Consider the following 22,221-nt stretch of genomic DNA (forward strand, 5'->3'; position numbering starts at 1 on the left):
ACATAAATGTAAATTCTGTACCACTTTTCTTCTGTACTTCACAACACCACTTACCAATTAAAATCACCTGGAGATATTACAAAGGTATAGAATCTATATATATATATATATATATATATATATATATATATATATATATACATATATATGGATATTATATATGATTTTAATGGATAAAAACATCACATAGAAGGAATATGCTCTACTCTTCTGTTGTCATATATAGTAACAAATATTTTGTTGTATATTTCAAAATAACTAAAGAATATTATATCATAACAAATTGGTAAGTTTGTGAGATTATCAGTATGTCACATATTAATAATATGATATATATATATTTATATATACATATATATACTGCAGATATAAATGTGTCAAAAATATCAGAAGATGCCCCATAAATATGTACAGTTATTCTAAGTAAAACAATCTAAATTCCCATTACCTCTGTTCCCTCAGTTCTCACTGAACACATCCCTTAAGGCCCACACGTCTACTCTTCAAAGGGTTAGTTGGTTGGTCAAACCTGTTAGTCTTCAGTGGCTACCTCTCTCCAGTCGCAGCTGGGCCCAACAGCCATTCCAATGCCACAACTGAAAGCCTGACCACCAAAAGGCTCATCCTTATCTGCTCTGTGCCTCCCTTGCTCAAACGTCTTCCCTACCTCCCCACTGTCAACTGCTACAGAAAGCATTCTTTGTCATCTATACTCTGGGAGAGTTCTGGGATTGCTAAAGTCCTTCTGATCCTCACTCGATTGCTCCTCACTGCTGTTCTATACCAACTTCAACCAGGCCATGTTAATCAGTGTACTATACAAGCAAGACATGCAGAAGGCAGTCTTTTTAACAATTCCTACTGTCAGGAGAATTTCTGGAAAGAAGCTGTGTCTAAATGGACTGATTGGCTAATCAGAGCTACAATGGTTTGGGGAGGTTGGAATGTTGCAGGTCCAGTGGCTAATTACCTTGTCTCTGGCTAGCTAAAGCCCATAAGTCATTCCTCGTCCACTTATGTGTCAGAGCTAACAACCTGTAACTAATAAATAAAATACACATATGCATGGAATAATAATTAGTGAAACAAAGAGGCTATGAATTTGAAGGAGAGCAGGAAGAGGTACATGAGAACGTTTGGAGGGAAGAGAGGGAAGGGAGAGATGATGTAATTAAATTATAATATCAAAAATTATGTTTTAAAAATGTTAGATTCTATTAACTTAGCATACTACTACCTTCCACCAACTCAAAGCTAAGAATGTGTCATAAAGAATCTAAGACCTGTAGAAGAGCCTCCCATCTTATGTAAACTCCCCCTAATAAACTCACCAATGCATTTTAAAATTGCCTTTAACTTTCATTTTGCAAAACTATAAAACCTCATTAAGCTGCTTCTATGGCGAGACACAGAATTTGAAGTGCCCTAAATCTGTACTCCTGGGCCACAGTCACTCAGATCTGGCTTTAGAATCTGTGAGAGTTGTGAGGAAGGAGGTTCAGTTTGGTTTTCTTTTTTATTATACCAAAGTATAATCTACACAAAAAATATAGGCTTGACTCAGTCACCACCAGGGACCCATCTCTGTCTGGGCTGAACGTGTTCTGAGGAGTTGGTAGAAGCTATGAAATCTTTCCCCGGAGACAAGTTCCCCCTCTGGCTGGGGCCTTTTCATTCTCCCAGCATGAGATGCTTGGGGAAACCACCATTTCTTTAGTGTGCACAGTTTGAATAATCTGATAGTCACATTGAAAGATCCTGGTATCTCTTTAGAGTCCTGTTACAATAGGATGTGGTGGTACTATTGTGAGAACTCAAACTTCAAGAATATTTGGTAGATTTTCTCAAATCAATAGCCCAGCTCCATCTCTGTAGGAGGTTGGTGGGGCTGAGAACTGCAGAGCAAAATGTCACCCTTTATGTGCAAATTGACTCCATCCGAGACATAGAGTTTTGAAACTAGATGAGGGGTATTGTTAGTTTTGTTGGGATAATGCATCCCATGTTGTTGAAAGGCAGATGCTCATTACAGCATTTCTTCCTGTGAATTGGAAAAGCTTTCATTTGAGGTTTGGAGCCTTGGGGTTTTTTATTCATTTTTGGTTTGGGATGTCGGGTGGAAATTTGATGACTAAATTGCATTATGGATCGTAGACTGCTTTTCATGAAATGTAGAGGCTTCAGGAAGCAGCCATTAAGTATAGTGGCAACAAGTGCTTCTCAATGCACGCATCAGGTTAATTAACAAGGCATTCCACTTTGAACTTTATATATATATATAATCTCCTCCAGAATTACTAGCTAAATCCTAAGGGCAGTATCGCTAATTAAGGAAGGAACTACTCAAGGTGCTGGAATTTGAACAAACTAAGTAACAGAAATTTTAATAACACAGTAAGACTAGAATTGGGCTCATAGGGCAGGCAAGAGACTCTTGCCCTGTTCCTCTTATTTGAGCTTGTTCCTCTTGCACACACCTGGGTATGCACATGAGTTGGAGGAAGGACCTTCCCAAATGTACACAATGGGAGCCAAATAGACCTGCTCACCAAAATAATGAGCAGCCTTCAAGCAGCTTGACAGGTCCCCAAGCCTTCCTTAATGACTTCATCTCCAGATGGGACCAGATTTGATTTATTAAGGGAAGTCCCGCTGGTGGTAAATATTCTTCTAAATTACTCAATAATCATAAAACATTAATAAGCCTTCTTAGGTGAAAAATGGCCTAGGAAGAGCAACTACAAAACAGCTACTTCAAATAATGACTCTAATCGCCTATGAAAGTAAGTACAACGCAGTCACAGTTTATCTCTCTGAGTTATAGTGATTAGATCTGAGCCTCACCCTCTGGAGATAGTCTCCAACTCCGAGCTACCCAGGCACTCCAGGAAAACTGTCTACCAGGCTCTTCTCTTTGGGAGAAGGGGAGATAGTGGGAGAAATAGCAAACCAGAACAAGCCAAGACAGGCTGAGCCTAGGAAGTACATGTCCCACGTCTAAAGTGTGGCAGAGATCCTAGAAATCTGTGGCACTGTCCTAGACCACAGACCTCAAGCTGGGTTAACCACTAACTCCTGTTCCTTCACAACTCCCAGGCAGGAACAGATATTATCTTAGAATCTGAGACTTAAACCCTTAGCCCAGCCTGTCTTCTCAGTGATAACCCCTACCACACATACAAGTGCACTCTGCTCTGCTGGCTAATGAGCCTCTACCACTCAGGAGCCTAGTCATCCAACTCTGGCAGGAGTGACACCAAATGATAGTCCAAATGACCCAGATGAGCACTATGGAACACAGCAGAAAATCACAAAGCCTTCAAGTAGAAGCTATACATGGGCTTAGAAATTTTCTTTAAGGGTTAAAGAGATGTTATATGTATGATTTCTGATGCTCCAGGGTTTCATTAGGCAAGCATTGCCTGTAAGTGCCACCAGTGTATGCTGGCTTGCCAGTTGTGATGAGTTTGTATACTGGCAGTCAGGCTAGTTTCTCCCCCATTTGTCAGGTTCACACCACAGTCAAAACCGGTTTCCTTGATAAAGTATAGATAAGAAACCTAAGTTTTTCCTTACTTTGAAACAATCAGGCAGACAAGTCACAAATAGCACAAAGGAGAAGGGGCTGGAAAGGATTGCAACTCTCTGGGCTAATTGTGTTTGCACTTCCTTTTAACTTGTATGATGTATGAGCCATAGAAAGGTCTCCTCAGAGAAAAACGGAAGAGGAAAGCACACAAGCTTATCAAAAACGCACAGACAACAAAACCCCTTCCCCTCCATGATACTTTTCAAAACTCTGCATCAGTACAATCACTCACCAGTTCCTATTCTTAAGTTGGTAATGATGATCCTAATAAACCTATTCCCATCCTCCTGTGTGAACTGAAGCCCAATGCTCTACAAAGGGCCACTTTTAAGACTTCATTTACAGAACTAATTCCAGAAGTATTTCTGATCTATCACCCAAACTTCCAGCCTCTGAAAAATTTAGCAGGAATTAAGGACCCAGGATGCTGAGCAGAAAAGGAATCTCCTCCATACTAGCTCGGTGGCCTTTCCCCTAAGCTTGCCTCTGGCAGCTGTTCCCAATGACAGTTTGTAGGACCCAGAGGACTGCATACAAATGCCTATAATCCCAATGGAGTGACTTCCGTAGGCCTATCAGCAGACAACAACCTAAAAATTAGGGGAGGGCTTGCAAAACTCTCCCTTCCTCTTTCCTATCAGAGAAAAGACTTAAGTAGTTAGAACGAAAGCATGTGGTATACTGGTTTGGGATTGCGTTAGGGGTGATCCTGGGTAATGTTCATAAAGCAGCCTTCAGGTTCTGCAGCACATTCAAGACAAGCCTCTACCCTCACCCCACTCATTCAAGGCTGAGATGCTCACTTTGCTAGAGACTTCCCCTCCTCATAGAAGATTTTCAGCCAACCAGGTATGTGCCACTCCATTCACACCACTGAGCATCTGAACAGTGGCTTTAGTTCCCACTAGGCACCAAGCTGCAAGGGTATGAAAATTGATGAGGAAAGCTGTCCACAAAAGAGAGCCCTGGCCAGCTGTGGTGGTGGACATGTCTTGGCACTCAGAAGACAGAGAGGTAGAGGCAGGCAGATCTCTATAAATTCAAGTGGTCTACACAGTGAGTTCAAAGCCAGCCAAGACTACATAGTGATGAGACCATGTCTCGAAGAAAACATTGTTCCTTGATGGTATAAAACTATAGCAGAGTAAGGAAGCATATTTATAGTTTATACCTCCAAAACCTATACATCTGCTCCTTATACTGAAGTCAAGCTATGAAAAGAAGAGAAGAGAAGAGAAGAGAAGAGAAGAGAAGAGAAGAGAAGAGAAGAGAAGAGAAGAGAAGAGAAGAGAAGAGAAGAGACTGAAAAGGAACTAGCCACATATATCCTTGCAGCTCTGAGGTATCAGGCCCTTTCTAGACTGTCCTATTAACTGTATAGCTGGAGTGTAGCTAGGGTATATCTCACATCTGCCTTATAATCCTATTGAAGACTTAAGAGGTTAAAGCAGTATATTCCTCCAGAATATTGCCTATTACAGTTAGCTGGGAAAAGAAAAGTTACTTTCATATATATGTAGAGGCTGACAGAAAACGTTAATGTGTGCCTTCTTGCCTTACATAAAACATCAACCACACACATACACACACACACACACACACACACACACACACACACACACACACACACACACACACACACACACACACACACACACACACACATGCACACACACACACCTACCTCTATTCCTTTTCTATGCTTGATCTCCTCTTGTAGGCACTTAGAGTATCTATACGTATTATATGTTTTATTTATTGATCTTGTTTCTTCCAGTGCTCTATGGAACAGGAATTTTTAGTTTCCTTGTCAGTGGTATTTTAGGCTAGTATACAATGTAATGGGTTAATAGGTTTTCATTATTGCCAGCCATGTGTTCTTCAAGTCTACAACAATAATAGAAACTATTACTGTGCTCAATAAACATGTTCTAGAACATTAAGAATCAAGCCCCAGCTAGGTGGCATATGCCAAATGTGTAATCCCAGGATTTGGGAGGCTGAGGCATGAGAATAATGGGTTGTTGGGGGTTTTGTGTTTTGAGATTCCTTATTTCATTATACCATGTACATGGGGGTTGTGTCTGTGCTATATCCTCACTGTGATGGCAGAGGTTGGACGAGGTCATCTGACACCCTAGAACTAGACTTACAGACAGATGTAAGCAACCACATTCCTTACAGACAGATTTGAGCTGTCATGATGGTGCTAAGATTAAATCTCAGTTTTTTTGGAAAGGCACTTAACTATAGAGCCATCTCTCCAGCCCCAAAATAAAGAGTTTAAGGCCAGATGAATCTACATTAATGACTCTGTCGAAAAAGAATAGAATAGAATAGAATAGAATAGAATAGAATAGAATAGAATAGAATAGAATAGAATAGAATAGAGGAAGGAAAAGAAAACTAGGATATACACTTTTGAAAGTAATTATTAAAAATCATACTATGAACATATAAAAGACATTAGTTTAATTACCTTGATTATAAACTATGAAATACAGAAAATAAAATTCCCCACCATAAGCCAACAGAGTTGATTTGGACATGAACAATAACAACAACAATAAATCACTCTGGTTCTATTTTGTGGCTATTTTTAAAAACAAAATTTTAAAGTTTCTTATTATTTATTCTTAAAATTACTGTAAACTTTACTACATGTTGTAGTCTAAACAAAAATATCATAAAGGACTTACACTCTTGAATTCTCACAGTCTGGATAAGAAATATTTGTAGGAAAAAACATATAATGCAAAATAGTAAGTACGTGTGCATTTTTAAGTCCAATAAACAGGGTTTTACTTGTTTTAATAAAAGCACCCATCCATCTTAGCTGACATTCTTCGTCTCTCAGTAAAGGTTTGCTTAGATTTCCAAAAATGCAGGAAACCTAAATCTCATCCAAATACCCAATTACAGAAATGTATGTTCTAAACTGAGTTTAAACATCAAAGGACTAAATTCTGAACTGTTTACTATCCCAATGACCATGTTCCTTACACCTGCCTCGGCCTTATGGAAAAATAAGTTAAAAGTCTTAAATCCGACAGCTAAGGAGTAGAGCTCTTGTCTGCCACTAGCATCCTTTGAAAGAATCTTAAATCTCAAAGGATTCTCTATGTGAGAGTTTGAATGAGAATAGTCCCATAGGCTCATATATTTGAATATTTAGTTCCCAATTGGTAGACTATTTAGAAAGGAGACGGAGGTGTGGCCTTGTGGAAGGAGATGTGTCACTAAGGGTGGCCTTTAAGGTTTCAAAGGCCTATGTTGGGCCCAGTCTCTCTCCATCTCTACCTGTTGCTTATGGATAAAATGCAATTTCTCAGCTACTTCTCCAGTGCCACATCTGCCTACCTGCGTGGTGCTATGCTTCCCTTCATAATGATCATGGACTAACCTTCTGAAACTGTATGCAAGCACCTATTAAATGTTTTCTTTCTTTGATAAGTTCCCTTAGTCATGGTGTCTCTTCACAGCAACCAAAAAAATAACTGGGACAATCTACCGCCTTCAAAGACTTCACTATACTGGGCTGATGAAATAGCCCTTGTCACCAACCCCAAATGTCTGAGCTTTGCTCCCAGACCAGCAGGATGGAGGGAGAGAGTTTCTTCCCAAAAGTTGTCCTTTGACCTCCACATGTGTCCCATGGCATGGACATTCTGATACGCATACATACAGAATTTACATAGTATTTTAAATATTTTAATTTCGCCCTATAGAAATTATTCTATTTACACACAGAGGAAACATCGACTTCTCGTGTTATAACTGGAAGCTATGCTCACCCGTTTCTCAACACCTTTCAGACATTCTGACTACTTTTGACTAGAAACTAAAGAAATAGTCTTAGCTGACCTGTTTATCAAGCGTCATTCTATGTTGACAATGACAATTACTCTTCCCTCATTCAGCCTATCAAGAAATACAGGCTACCTGGCACAAAGGACACGTTCCGGCTTAATGGTCATCTTAACAATGACCTTTATATTTAAATTACTTTTTAAATTTCTGCTAAAACAACATATGGAATATTGACCAAATGCAGAGCTCACAAGCATATATATATATATATATATATATATATATATATATACTAATTTTACATCATGATTTAATTATATGTAGGCTAAAGACAGAGTTATATTTAAACCAAAACCAAAGATTCAACCCTGTTAGGAAACATTAAGTACACAGAGATCTAAACTTGACCTAAGAATAGTTAAACGGAAACCAGCAATCGTAATGATGTGTATTAACAGATAGTCAACCGGAGATCCAAGGTCATCTATTTTTAGAAGGTCCACCGTGCCTTCTGGTTTCCAGAAGGCCAGCACATGCTGACTTCAGGCTCATGACTGGGTGGTTGCCTGGCCCTGACAGTCTCAGGCCGACCAGCAGCTGCTGCCACCCGCTTGCTCCTGAGGGTTTGCCTAAGATGAACCACCTTCAATCACCTCTGCACTTCCCAAGTCAACAAGTTCTGTCCCCCATCTTGACATCTGCCTTCTTTTTCCTGGTCCAGATTAATCAAACCTTTCCCACAAATCAGAAAAGCCTGGAGACCCTGGACAAAAGTGCTTTGGAACAGCCAAAAAGAGGATCGATTTAGAATTCTCTTTTGACCCCTAAAAATTCTCCAGCTTTTTAATTCTTGGACTTCTACCCTCTAAGAAATTAGTGTGAAAATTATGTATTTCTCTCTATCTCACCCACACAGACACCCATTTACTATTTACTAATATTTATGCATGTTGTGAGTTGCAATACAGGATACACAACAAACATAGAATACCTGATGATGACTATCCTGGGCCATATTCTCTGGAGATGCCAGAACATTCTAAGAATTACAAAAAAAAAAAAGTTCCAAATGTCCCAAGGTTTTCCCATGGAGGTTTCTCATTTGGTGTGTGTTGCTGTGATAATCCCCATGACCATATTAACTTAGGGGGAAAAGAATTTACTTAGCTTTACAAGTTGCAGGCCATCACAGAAGGAACCCAAGGCAGGAGCCTGAAGCAGAAACCATGGAGGAGTGTCACTAATTGGTCCATTCCCTCTCTAACATGGTTCAGCTCACTGTGTAATACAGCCTAGGCTAGCCGACCTGGAGATATACTACCCAACAGTAGGCTAGATTTTTCTCTATCAACTAAGTATAGGACATACCCACATACCAGTTTCTCAGCCCAAGTTCCTCTTTCCAAGTGTGTGTTAAGTTAAACCAAGAGTAGTCATCATATAGAGCAAACTGATGAAAACCCTTACATAAAAAATAAATATTAAATAAATATCTGTGTGGGTCGGAAGAGAGAAGTAATTATATTCTCACAGGAAATTCTTAGAGTATTGAGATCCAGGCTTAAAAATTAATTATTTTCTAAGGGTCTGAGACTAAACTGTCACTGAGTACCAAATGCTGCCCTCTGTATTTATTCTCTATTTCCTTCTGTAGTGTAGACTCATCTCCAAGATTCTAGCGGAGCACAAGGCTATCTGATTGCTCATCATATTTTCCTGTTTCCCTCGTAGCTGCTTCGGTCATGTTATTGGACACAGGACAACAGTCAAAGTGATATGTGTGATTTCTGGGTCACATCCTTAGAGGGAGCTTGTGCCCTCCACTTTGTCTCCCACCTTCCATCCCCTGAGTGCCAGGATGTGAAAGGGATCTTGGCAAGACAACATCAACCATGAAAATGATACTAAAACCCAGTGTTCTGCTTCCTCCATCTTTTCTGTATGTTGGAACCACCTGGAGAAACCATGTGAACAAGGATGTTAGGTTCACATCCTACACTGTGGCTTCACTAGTCCTTGGGAACTAGCAGAGCAGTAAGGCAGAGAGAACCAGGATCTCTGAGTACCTTGGTACAGCTGAGCATGTCATGCTGCTGGACCACCATTAGACACCAGACTCCAAAGGATGCAGAACAGCCATAATGACAACATGTTGCTTTCCCGTTCTCAAGCACCCTCGTGCTGTTCAACCTGATGGTATTTAGTCTAGGTCAAAGCAGCTAAAAAAAATCCTTCTAAATATACACAATAAACACAACGTTCTGGTAGTTAAGAAAAAATAAGCATATACAAACTTTATAATTTAAGCACTATTCTTTTTCCTAAGATAAATCCTGAAAGTACATCTGCAGAAAAACATTTAAACATTCACTTTGGGTATGATTCATGAAAACCAGGATTGAACTAAAGATGATTCAAATTAAAAATAAACTTAAAATATTATGATGATAAACACATTCAAATATTCCATGTTTAGTTGATACCCCTGAACGGCCTGCTCTTTTCTAGTAGGAAATGGAAAAGTGGATCTGGGGGACAGAAGAGGTGGGAAGTAAGACTAGCAGGAGAGGAGTGGGGAGAGGAGGGGGGAGAATTCAGTCAGGATGTGGTGTATAAGAGAAGAATATTTAAAAATGTAATTAAACAAGAATTAGAAAATACATTAAGTTGGATCAATTCAGAGATGATCTGAACAACTCAAGGAAAACTCAGAATCCAAATGTGACGATTTCACAGCAGTTACAGAAATACTGATTCATTTCATCCGACACAAATGAGCCGGCCCTGAAATGGTCAACCTATATTCTCTTCCTCTGCCATTCCCAACATGTGTCTTACATTTCACGGTCCAAAGTGGCTGCCTCAATGCCACCACCACATCCTCATACCAGCCAGGAAGAAATTAGAAAGAAAAGGAAAAAATAAAATTTCCCACCACTCACTATATATTTAGAAAGAACCTATTGTCACTTCTGTTCACAATACCCTGCCACAGCCTAAAAGAAAAAAAAAAATCCCCCCTTTTATCTATAAGGAAATCTGGAAAATGAGATATGGCCTCATATATTTAAGTCTTCCATAGAGGTTAAAGTATCCATCACTAGAGAAAAGAAGAATGAGTGTTTAGGCAGTCAAAAGGCACTTTCCAGGGTGTTGTGAACTTTGGGGGGTTCTGTTTTGTTTTTTAATATGAGGTGCAAGGATATGGAGATGGGCCCATGTCTATATAGTCAAAATAAATTGTGTAGAAATATAAAAACAGGTTTCTACATAAGATAAACATGCATTAAAGCTATATACTAAATGAAAGTCCTCCCTACCCTTAGAAGTGACCTCTGAGGTGATGGTGAATGAATACGATAATCTTGGAATAGTGGCAAGAACCAGCACATGAGTGGATGAATGCAGTATGATCGTGTCTTTCCCTAGACCTCACCCTTGTCATGACTGACAGAAAGACAGCGGTATAAAACAAAGGGCCATTTCTGGAATCCCAAGAACTCCTTCTCTAGGGCAACAGTCACAAATAAGAAAAAGCTGAAATTCCAAGGGAACGTGGAAGGAAGGCCAACGGGAAGCATTACAGGGCATTAAAGGAAACATCCTCATTTCTTGCACAACCTCTGAAAATGTGTTGCCATCTACAAAATCTCCAGTTCTGGCAAGAAGACAACTTACAGAGATACTCAAATGGCCACAGTGGCAGCAAAGCTAGCTCTTAGGCAAGGAGATAACATTATTAAAGAGTAAAAACTGCATGGCGCCAGCATTCCATGTCACTAAACTTTTGCTATAAACCGTTTGCCAGAGAATGTTTCCTATCAGTATTCTAAATTTAACCCGCTGAAATACTAGCGTAAGAATTAGATGATTTAACCTTTTCAAATGAAGGGTTTGTCTTTTCATGGAAAGTATGTATTTTGTATTAGTGCAAAGACACAATGTCCTTGGCAAAGACTATCTCCAGCAATATGGGCCCCTTTTGAGCACCATGCTGAGATACATGGTAGGGCAGGAAGTCAACCCAAGGAAACCTAAGTCTGGAAGCAAGAATCCCATTTATTGATCAGTTTGTTTGTTTGGTTTTGAGATTTTTTTTTAAGATTTATTTATTATTATATCTAAGTACACTGTAGCTGTCTTTAGACACACCAGAAGAGGGTGTCAGATCTTGTTACAGATGGTTGTGATCCACCATGTGGTTGCTGGGATTTGAACTCAGGACCTTTGGGAGAGCAGTCAGTGCTCTTAACCGCGGAGCCATCTCTCTAGCCCCCATGATCAGTTTTCTTAACGTTACCCTTATTGAATTATATGGCAGAAATTGTTCACACGAGTGAAAGGAAAGAAAAGATATTCATATTAGATGTCTCAGAATTCACTGTTAAATACAATGCCACGGGGATTGTGAGTTGCCAGCAGTTTTAAGCAGTGAAACATTCCTAGAGATATTTTCCTGGGATTACAATGGTAATTTTATAAAACAAAGATATTAATTTTCATGTAACAAATATAGTTCTAATAATGTAAAAAAAATTGAATTGGTAAACCTTAGAAAATAATAAAATTTCTTCAATCATCAAAATTCAATACATAATAAATATAATGTAGAATTTATGCAGATTAAAACAAGTTTTAAGTCAAACTAATATGTAAAAACACAGACATAAGATTTTATTTGCTATCGGTAGTAAGTATATGGTAAAAGAACCCTCCACAATATATTGATGAAAGTATGAGACACAATTTAATCATACCAGTTGTCAGATAATGTGGAACCATGAAAGGGCTACATCCTGGTTGAGTTAAGGTTTGAAACCACAGAAACCCTGAAGGGTCAGGAAGCATTTTGCCTATTCCCGGGCACCAGGTCCCTGTCACTAGCCACAGCCCACCACAGATTTGTGTCTATCAGTCATGTATGGGCAATGCCCCAAGCCCCTTCACATGTAGAAGACATGACCACAGGTCACATAGGCTCAAGACAGATCTCCATTTTAATGAGGCACCTAAAGGCCTGGAGGGCTTAGCCAATAAGCTTTCCTTCCCAGACACTCCTCCCTGCAAAAGGCATTTAACCTCAGGCCCTCCCTGAGAATTGGGGTATGGTTTTACTCATCCATTTTCTGCAATGACAGACAATAAATGTCTTAAAACCGTGGACTGCCTCTTTTTATCAGGATCCCTACAACCCAGCCCCCACCTGCTTGGTGACAGTGTCGGGGAAGCGCAGTTGACTTCCCATGTGCTGCCTCCCTGATGCCATGTCCGTGTCAGACACGGGAACCCATATCCCTACAAGATAACCCATTTGTATCTGTGTGTTTTTCAGTGTGTGTGTGTGTGTGTGTGTGTGTCCATCCTGTGTGTTATTTTCTACTGGCATGACAAGACAGCATAACCAAGGCAATTTATGAAAGAAAGCATGTATTAGGGCTCAGGCTCATAGTTCTACAGGCTTATGGAGTTCAATATCAGCATGGCAGGGAGCATAGCAGCAGGCAGGAAGGCAGGCAGGCATGACAGGCTGGAGCGGTGGCTGGGAGCGTGCATTCAATTCACAAGCATGAAGCAGAGGGAGACAGGGCTCACTAGGAACTGTATGAAACCTCAAAACACCACTTCCCCCACACCCCACCGGCCAAGTGAGATGCCTTTTCAACAAGGCCACACCTTCTGGTCCTCCCCAAATACCAGTGAGGCACGCAACATTTAAACATGTGAGCCTAGGATTCCATTCTTATTCGGATCAGAACAGCGTGTGTGCGTGCACGTATTCTTACGTGTGAAGGTGTGCAACTGTGTGGCAGGGGTTATATGTGGAAGTCATAGGACAACCATAGGTGTTGGTCCTTTCCTTACACCTTGTTTGAGAAAGGGTCTTTGCTGTTTTCATTGCAGAAGCCAGGCTAGCTGGCCCTCAGAAGGTTCTCCTGTCTCAGGAGCTCTGGGCTTGCAATCCTTATCTGATTTTTACATGGGTTCTGAAGAGTCTAACTCAGGTCTTGAACTTGTGCCACCTCAATGGCACAGATGTTTTTCACTTTGTAAAGTATCTACAAAACCTAGTTAGTACAAAATAGAAGTTCTATACAACCTATATTACAGTTAAAAAACATTAATTATCATTACTTCCAAAAGTTCTAGCTGGTCACAATACAGGCAACAACACAAAGGGCTTAGCTCTTAACTTTGACTTCTAATTGCATAGGCTTCATATTTTCAAGTCACATTTGAAAGGATAAGGCTTCAAAGACATCCATACACGGTGGTTCAGATGTCCAAGTTTAGTTTGCTTTCCTACTCCTGAATGTGCATGTTCTAAATTTTTACTATTTTCTCCAGAGTAATTCACTCTCGGTAAGAGCAAACAACCCAAACAGAACACCAGACAGAAACCTAGCATTAACTTCATAGGGAAAGGGAGACTACAGGTAGAAACCGTCAACTTTCCTTAACCTCACACTCCTTGGTAACTCCCTTCCTCCGTTGGCCTCACCAGCATCCATTGTTTCCTAGAACAAGCCACCCTCTAGCCTCCTGGAAGGCTCCTGGCCTTTTCAGGACATGGTTTGTAAGTTTCTATACCAGAATTTAAATCCGGGTCACTCCCTGTCCCTGCTCTGGGCATGCAGTCGGCAGTACAGGATGGAGGCCAGGCCTCTGGTGCTTCTCAGACTGCCTAGTTCCAGCTGCAAACAGGAAGTGGTTACTAACACTCAAGAGACAACCTACTCACTGTGAACCCTGGCAGTGGGACTTTAAATTGAGTATGTTCTGTGGCAGGGAGGTTTCTGAATGTTATCCAGTGCCTGCCTTAGTTTCCAGTGCTGCAGAGGCCCTCACCCTGGCTCACCTGAATGTGTGGTGGATTACGCAGGCTGCCCTGTTTTAGTAGCAGAGGAAGTGGTTACAGAAACTTAAGAAACAGCCTGCTCATGTCCCAGCTTTAGTAGCATTTGTTTAGTTGTTCACTTTTGTTTCTCTGCTAGCTTCCTTCTCCTTAACTTTATTCCACTTCTTTAAACATCTCTGGACAGAATTATCTCCCTGTACTACTGCTATGATTTGGGTACAAACGTCCCCACAGGAACATGAATCTGAACACTTGCTCTTCAACTAGCAGTGCTCACTTAAAAGGCTGTGGAACCTTTAGGAGTTGGGGCCACAGAAGAAAACAGGTGCTTGGGGACTGGCAGGGTGCAGGGCGTGCCTTGAGGATTTTATCATTCCACTTCCTGTCCTCTGCTTTCAGACAGCCAATGAAATACAACCAGCAGCCTCTTGTTCACGCCACCGAGCTCTTCCCCACCAAGATGGGCTGTGTTCCCTCAAACTGAAAGCCAAAACAAAACCTCCATCCCTTAAATTGTATACTAACAGAGATTATTGTACCTGTAAAAAAAGTAACTAACACAGTTACTATTTCAGTCTACATATTTACCACCAAACAGCCGGAAAAATCTCCTCGGGTCCCGTTATATCTTACGTCTCATCTTAGTCCTTCATTTCATACTTTTCTTCTGGTAACAAGATCTTTCCATGACATTGGGACACACTACCGCCTTGTTGGGGTCTCAGCTTCTACCTATTTCCACCTAATGGTATTAATTCTTGAGGACTTAGTCAATTACTACAAATGGATGCTTTTATTTCTAGGTACTGCAAAACTTTTAAAAACTTTTTCCTTTTAACAAGAAAGGGAGGAAATATCCCTGTGCACATTATTTAAATCTCATTTGTTATATGGCTAATCCTAAACAGCTACCCTTATGGGGTAGAGAAAAGCTTGTGTTTTCTCCACAGAATTGATCCTGAGAAGACCTCCCCAGATCTCCCAGAATGCAGCGTCATCAGACCGCCCTAACGTCGTCACCGCCCACTATCGCTCGCACCAACCACTAATATCGTCTACTCCCACGATCGCTCGGACCGCCTACCAGATACACATCTCCGCTCATGATCGGACCTCGGCAGAGAGAGAGTTTGAAGGGGACTCAAGGGCAGGGTTAGAATCCTTCCTTGTATTTAGAAAGTCCGATTAATAAAAATCATGCTCTGATCAGCAAACCAACAGGGCATTCATTTTCCTTTCGAAGCCCTATCTTCTTTCAGGATGTTTAAGCTCTTCAGTACGAGCCCAGTCCAAAGTGTTTCTGCTCACGCAGAAACACACACCGCCTGCCTCTCCCTGTCCCTGTCCTCACTCCCTACCTCTCGCCTTCTTCCACCTCTCTCTCCCCTCACCCACCCAACCCTGTATTCTTTGTTTCAATCTTAAAAGGCCAGTCATCCATGTACCCTAACCTTCCTTTGAACAGTGGCTCTCTAGCATCATTTATTGGTTTTCTCCTCCAAGTAGTCCCCTTGTGCAATCTCTTCCAAGACTTGTGTGCTTCTCATCCAAGACTAACTTCTGGGTCTATACCTTCTGTTCAAAATGTCTTAGGTTTCACAATCCTGACCTCAAAAATCATAGGGAAATTTGTAAATAAGCCAAACATCCAAAACCAGATTAATTGCTCCCCCACCCCGCTTGTCTGTCCCTTGCATTTTATTTTCAATTAATGGCTCTACCCATCTAATCAGCATACATACAGACCTAGCACTGTTCCGTGTTCTCCACCGTACTCTGCTTGCCCTTCTTAGTGAATACAAAACCAAAGATTTTACCCTAGAATCCACAGCCCCAACACACAACTGTAGTTATCTGTGCATTTTTCTTTTTGCTCCAATTCAGGATGCTTAACTTTGGTTTATGTCTCCAGTACCTAATATAAACAACATTTGTCTTCTCGGGCTGTTGTAAGAAACAGGAAGCTCAAAGTGAATGTGAATTTTGACGTGGGAAGCCCATGTCAAGGACTCAAAGACCAACTGGCCCATGGGAAATTGGGAAAGCCATCTCCCATATGGCCAGCCTTAAGACAAATGGCAAAACTTTTCTTAAGTGTCCCAGTATGAGTGCTTATGAAGAATCGATCAATATGTGCAAGAACAGCAACTATAGCTTCCTCCTCCAAGATAGTTCATAGCCTGAGACTTCTGGCCTCCAGAGACCTCCCACTGAGACAAGATAATCCCTCCCCCTATGCTATACCAAATAAACAGAAAGAGGTTCCTGGTTTCAGCGATCAGGGTGGTAGAGGGTAAGAACCCCACCTGGTACCAGCTTTACCATGTATCTGTTCTTTCTTCATTCCCTCAGTGCCCAAGCTCCACAGGACCAGGCAGACTCTTCAAACAAAACATCAGACTGATAGTTTACAACAAAACATATTGCCTCATATAAAAACTTCTAGGTAAGAACCTCTCCTTGATTTGCAAATGGCCTCCTTCTGTCTGTGTCCTCCCTTGGTCTTGCCCCTGTGTACTTGCACACATCCCTGGTATCTCTTTGTGTGCTCAAGTCACTGCTTCTGAAAACTCCAATCGCAACGCTCAGGGCTTACCTAACAGAGTCATTTAAACTTAGTTCCACCTTTTAAAGCTGCTGTCTGTAAATTCAACTTGGTTTTGTTACATAGGGTTAAGACTTCAGCATATGACCTTGGAGGAGGAAAGAAGATAATTCAGTCCATAACACAAGGATTAGGAACGATATGTGCAATCAATGAGTGTTCGCTTGGAAGAGCCAGTCGGGACCAGAAGAGATCATTTTCAGGTGCGTTCTCATTCTGATTCCTTTGGCTTGGGCCATTTCTTTGCTTTCAGCCTGCAACTGACAAAGCTCACAGAGCAAGCAAAGGGGCCTTCCACTGTCTTTGGGAATAGATCATCTATATATAGACAAAAATGGCTTCTCTAGCTGCTTTTGCAAACGTGTAAATATGAACACCAGGAGAAGCCAAGGTACTGAGCCTGAAGCCATAAAATTCAGCTCCCTTCACTGCTTGTGAGGGCCTCCGGAGTCCCAGAGAGCACCACTAAAAGACCCTAAGAGACCAAATCAGATACAGAAAATGCAAATATTTAGTGAGAGCTATAAGGCGCCATGTAAATGATGGTGGCTACTACATGAAACATAAAATTTTCTCACCACCTTCAAGCTACCTGAGTGACCACGCAGAACACCACGAATAAGGCTACTGGCGAGATGATTCTGCAGGTAAAGCCTCAGCCACCAAGCCTGATACCTTGAGAAGGCAGAATCTGGTGCCCAAACCCCACATCACAGAAAGACACAACCAACTCCCTCAAGCTGTCCTGTAGGGACAAGAGTACCAGCAATGGGTGCACACATACACACGAAAACAAATAGATAAATGCAACTTAAAAAAAAAAAAAAAAACCACCATGCCAGAGGACCTAGAAACACAGGAAAAATGTAGAAGAGAATAAGAGAAGAAAAAAAAAAAATCTAAATCTGATGCGGATCTATCTGCCTAGCTCTTTATAACGTCAGCAGAAGTAAAATAAATCACTTAACATGACCCTCACATGAGCCAGACCATGGACAAACCTAATACACTTTGAGTCCTCTGCATAGCACCCTTGAGAAATGCTATTATTCTTAAAATATACACTGGAGAAGAAAAAGAAGCCTACGAATTTTAGGAATAACTGAAGCAACATAGATAAGACTCACATTTTAGGGTATCAAAACCTGAAGAGGCAATAAATATCAAAGTCATTGATTCTCATAAGATTCAGTGCTCAAAGTCTTTGCCTGGTGAGCCCATAATATGGCATGGTTGTGCCAGACAACATGCCAGGAACAATCCCAGCTCACATCTACTTCTCACTGGTATCATAAATGACACTCTTTTGGCCCTTACAAGCATCCTGGTTTATACCATAAATTACATGGTCACCCTGCCACAATTCCACAAGCTCACTGAGAAATAGGCAAACAATGTTCCAGGACCAGTGAAAAGTAAAAATGAGAGCCCTTGTTCAAAATGCTGAGAGGAAAATCTAGCAAAGGTACGGAAATACAAGACTTGTTCTCTTTCATGTACCTGCAGGCTGGTATTTTGCTCTCTAGTTCCATCTGACATTACTTTCAAAACCTATGTTGAAAGATAAAATTGTTAAGAATTTCAGGATGGTAAAGGCTAAGCATTAAACCAAGTAGAGGCCCTACTGAGCCACATCGATATGTATCTGTATCTGTATCTGTATATATATATATGTATATATATGTATCTGTATATATATATATATATATATATATATATATATAGGTGTATACACAGGGTACACCTTATGTCTCCCTTCACAGTCCACTCAAATGGTCTATGATCCTGTACTGTTGCATGAACTAAAAAGCGAAAGCAATCCACCAATTATTGTCCAGACTAGGATATTCACTACTGGTTATTAGTTTGATGAAACCATGTATCTAGAAATGTTTTCTAGTATTTCTAATGAAGCACAAAATTTCACTCCCCAAGCAAAAGAAGAAAAATGCAAGTAAATAAGGTCACTCTCTACCATCTTATCTACAAAGCATTCATCTAAATAATGTAAAAATGAAAGTTCAGAACACATCAAAGGAAATGATAATGTAGAGCAAAGTAAACTCAAAGGTTACAAATGACTGAAGAACTGTCATTTATAAAACAGGATGGAGAGACAGAGAGATAAAGGACTCATCAGTTCATATAGTCATTCATTCACTCAGTAAGCTTTGATTTATTACATATAACATTAGATGAACTGCACAAAATTGGAAGTGGGACAGCTAAATAATAGTCTGGTCTGCTGGGAGCTTATGATCGATCCGCTAGAACAAAACCCAAGGGAACACATGAATATACCAACTACTTAAGCTACCAGTAGAATGGATATAAAGCAGGAAATACCCAAGGGCAAAGTGATCATGGAGCCTTGAAGCCCAACAGGACTCTACCAAGTTTAGAAGAAGAGACCCTCCCAAGTACAAAGGTGGGTCATGTATGGTGGCACACTCCAGTAGCCCCAGGAAAGAAAAGAGGATGACTAGCTCAAGGTCTGCCTGAGCTACCCAGCAAAACCTGCTCTCAAAGAACAACAAAGGTAGCTGGGCGTGGTGGGGCACGCCTTTAATCCCAGCACTTGGGAAGCAGAGGCAGGCGGATTTCTGAGTTCCTGAGGTAGCACAGCACACTCCTACAATGGCCTGTCACTAAATGACAGCTACCGGAAAGCAAACAGTGTGTTTCTGAATAGTAGCTAAAGAGAAATGCATACAAAATGATACTATGTTATTATATAGGAAAAAAGACAGAGATAGAAACTGTTTGGAGCCTCTGGGAAGGTGTGGAAAAGCAAGTGCTCTCCCTTTAAAGGCCAAATTTGGGATACAGGACTAGAAAGACTTTGTAGGATTGGGTAAGATCTGCAGCTGTGACTTTTCTTTAAGGAAATACCATTTTGTTTGCCAACTTGTAGGAATGTGTAAACACACGCTTTTTTTTTTTTTTTTTTTTTTTTTTGTAAAGCTAAATGTGTTTTCTACCTCGTAATAAACTATGCCAGCTTAAAGCTAAGGCACAGATGTAAACCAGCGAGCTCTACTTAGATCTACAAATGACTTAGGAAGGAACTATCAGTTTGGGGTTTTATTTTTCTGCTTTGGCAATGAATTTATCAGTCAAATTGTTTAACACTATGACTAATTTTTTGAAATAAAAAATATCTTTTATTAGTTGTTTCCAATTCTTATCATTCATTTAGAATGGGTTCCTGGAAGGGAATGTTTCAGCCCAAACAATAGAAATTTTTTTTAAGCTTTTCACACAAAAGAGCATGGTGTAACCTGAAAATTAAATTGAGCATTATCAACTACAGATGACCAAGCAAAACTCAAAGGGGACATAATGCTGCTGCAAACAATTCCCTGAAGAGAAAACTGAAGCATGTACTATGAATAGATTTTAGGTTTTGAGTAGTTATGACAAAAAGAAGCCAGAGTTCATTTTTAAAGTCACATCCAGAGTGCTAAGCATGGAGTTCATGCCTCTAGTATCAGCAAATCTAAGGCCAGTCTGGGCTGCGGGGTTTGGGTCAGACCAGCTCTGGGCCACAGAATGAGGCTGTTTCTCAAAAAAAGGAAGGAAGGGAGGAAAGGAGGGAGGGAGGGAGGGAGAGAGGAGGAAAGACATTGAGACCAATAAGTACATTTGCATAAAATATGCAAGTTCACATAATGAACAGAAGCAGAGCTCATAATTTCTAAATAATGAGCAAAATACTACTTCTAAAAAGAAAATGCAATTGATTTTACACTTCTATTATCTCTTGTCTCATTGTTACAGAAATAATGAGATTTTAAATCTAAACATCAGGTGTTCAGATGAAAGGGAAAAACAAACATTTTATGTGTGTTTAGGGTTTTGGGGGGTTTTGTTTGTTTGCTTGTTTGTTTGGAGACAGGGTTTCTCTGTGTAGCCCTGGCTGTCCTGGAGCTCACTCAGTAGACCAGGTTGGCCTCAAACTCAGAAATCCGCCTGTCTCTACTGTGACTGAGGGCATGTGCCAGGCAAACATTGACATTTCAAATAAAGATCAACAAGTTGGGTTTTGAGACTCCCTGTTTCTGCAACTTAGACTTGGCAGTCCCGGTTTCCATCTATTTTCAGAAAGGCTCTCTCTAAGAATGTAGCAAACCCTTCAAATCCGAAGACTTATCACCCAACCAAGTTTCATGGAAGTCAAATCTGAAGTCATTAAAAGTTTTATCTCCTTAAAAACATGCTCTTGTCAGTAACTGCTACATGACCAAGTACAATAATCCTACCTATCACTGGTTACCAGGGTATTCTCCCAACACGGGAACCTCAAAGAACAGAACGTGGCCCCCAGGCTTGGGTAAACTGAATTTGAGAATCCAGCTTGTGTGTTACAGTTTGTGTGTCCAGCTTGTCATCTCCTGAGACCTGAGATGTTGTTCTTCCTGACACAGCCAAGTGAATTTCTACAGGGTGGCTGCTAGCACAAACTTTACAGACTGAAGGAAGCTCGGGAGGAAGTTCGGAGTTTGAAACATTTCCCTTCGAACCTGGGGTTGGGGGCAGTGCAGAACACTGAGATGAAGGAGAAAGCAGCCCGGAGAATCTGGGTGGGGTTTAACTCTTTTTCTGAAGGATGCTCTCAAATATATCAGGATGGACAGGAACTGACTGTAAATTCTTTGTATTTTCCGCAGCTAGGAAAATTCCATCCTTAGGTGATGTCTCAGGAGTTCATTTTCCCACAATTTCTCCTCTCCTCCTCTGAAACTGAATGAAATGCTTTGGGGGCAGAATTCCAGTGAGTCAAACTGGGACCTGGAAACAGCTCCTGCCCAGTCTGTGAAACCCTGAAATTGTCGGACGCGAGGCGAGTTTTATGACACCACTCTCAAGTGGTCGGCGTGCACAGGAGACCAGGACCCAAGTGGAGGGCAGATTTAAATCAGGAGAAAAAAGATTGTAGAACTGTGAGGGAGGCGCACATGTGGCTTTAATACGCAACAGCTGCCAGGGATGGTGACCCCGCTGCTCTTGCTCCTCCGCCCCCACCCTCAGAATCCAACATTTCAATGATTATACCTAAAGGGACTTCACTGCTGTTGATCTAATAACCGACTCGGGGTAGACAACATTCAAGGACTTTTTAAACACTGCATTTACCTGAAGGTAGCAAATTGTAGCACAAAATCAAAGCTTTTAAACAAAATGAGCCGAGAGAAAAGGGATACGGAAAATGACACAATGAATTTTGCCCTGGGAGATGGATAAAGAAAATTAAGCGCAGATGGGACAGGCAGAATGGCCACAGGTTAACTTCTCCCACGCGAGTTCTTCAAGGCCCTGGCCACTCTGCGCCGGTTCAGCCACAGGCCTGTCCCCCGAGTC

At 40.9% G+C, this 22,221-nt stretch overlaps 1 protein-coding gene across 1 annotated transcript in view; it reads right to left on the bottom strand.

The window, feature by feature from the left end:
- Positions 1-22,221, bottom strand: part of Prex2 (phosphatidylinositol-3,4,5-trisphosphate dependent Rac exchange factor 2) — a 300,320-nt gene that overhangs the window by 277,468 nt on the left and 631 nt on the right. The gene's annotated exons all lie outside the window — the stretch shown is intronic.

Source organism: Mus pahari, chromosome 22 (assembly GCF_900095145.1).
Source record: "Mus pahari chromosome 22, PAHARI_EIJ_v1.1, whole genome shotgun sequence".
NCBI classification, from domain to species: domain Eukaryota; kingdom Metazoa; phylum Chordata; class Mammalia; order Rodentia; family Muridae; genus Mus; species Mus pahari.